This window comes from Lottia gigantea, assembly GCF_000327385.1.
Source record: "Lottia gigantea unplaced genomic scaffold LOTGIsca_62, whole genome shotgun sequence".
NCBI classification, from domain to species: domain Eukaryota; kingdom Metazoa; phylum Mollusca; class Gastropoda; family Lottiidae; genus Lottia; species Lottia gigantea.
Genome location: NW_008710115.1, coordinates 1 through 1,465, shown reverse-complemented (window position 1 = coordinate 1,465; position 1,465 = coordinate 1).

Here is a 1,465-nt window from a genome sequence, read left to right as displayed (position 1 = left end):
GGCACATGAAAGAATAATATTACATAATTTAAAATGTTGGGATTTACATCTAGAAGGGGGGCCAAATAATATAAACATAAGCACATCTTCATTTAAAATGGGGCGACTTAAAATTTCTGACAGCATTTCTTGTATAAGTTGATTTAGTAGTGACAGGTCGAGGCATTCATGAAACATATGAGGCAATGTTTCTGGCTCCTCAAGGCATACTGGGCATGTATTGGTCTCTATTTTACCAATCTTGTTTAATTTCTCACAAGTCCATACAATATTATGTATTATGCGAAGATCTAACTCAATATTTTTACAATCCTTATAGGAGTCTACTACGTTTTTACACGTAACTGACCAGTTTAGTTCCTTTTTTAAATTGTGTTCCCAGTATAAAAAGCCTGTAGGTTTAACTGCCTTGCGTTCTAGTAACACTTTATATAAGAACTTAGTTGTGAAATTATCGAATCCAATCTTCTCATCATCGAGTAGAAGATAGGGCTTAGGAGCATCTTTGTTGGAGTATGTCTCTGATTCAATTATGATTTTCCACTCAGTTGGGATAGAGGATTTGATAATTTCAAACATTTTCTCTACATAATCTGGGTTTGGTTCACACTCTACACAATCCTCTAATAATGAACTTAAAGGAAGGAAACTTGAAATGCCATAATAATAAATAATATCATAAATAGTATCAATACCACATTTAGAGAATAAATCACATTTGAGAACTTTGTTATTTCTAACAATAAAAGGATTATTAAACAAGGGTTGTATAGACATTTCATATAAATTTTGTGGAGCAGGCCTTTTAAATTGAGTAATCACATCCCAATCATTAAACATTACCTGATAGAAGGGAGGTAACTTACGTATAAACGATTTACTGAAATACAATTTAAAGATGTCTGTAGCATTTGAATTCCCATGTTCGGTAACAAAATAATTAATCACTGACTTCCATATATGACACTGGCTAGGATCTAATAACTTTTTCAACCATTTTAAGGCAAATGCATACGATTTGGACTGAATATCAGGAAAACCTAAACCACCATTAAATTTATGGTTAATTACACTTTTATATTGGATTGAGGGAGGTTTATTGTTCCACAGGAATTCGAGCATTAATTTACTTAATGTTTTGTTTACATCATCAGGCATGTGAATAACAGACAAATTATGATAAAGCTGGGTTAATAATAGAGCTTGGATTACATTAATTTTACCCATTAAGGTTAAATGTCTACTCTTCCACATGTTAAGGATTCTCTGGATTTTCTGTATTTTGGGATTCCAGTTAAGATTGTTGCATACATTTATATTAGTACCCATGTACACCCCGAGAATTTTTATAACCTCCACTTGTTTTACGGGTATATCCAGACTAAGAGTTTGGTTTTTAACCTTGCCAATGGGTAAGATTTCACATTTGTTGGAATTAATAATAGCCCCTGATGCTTTACTATAA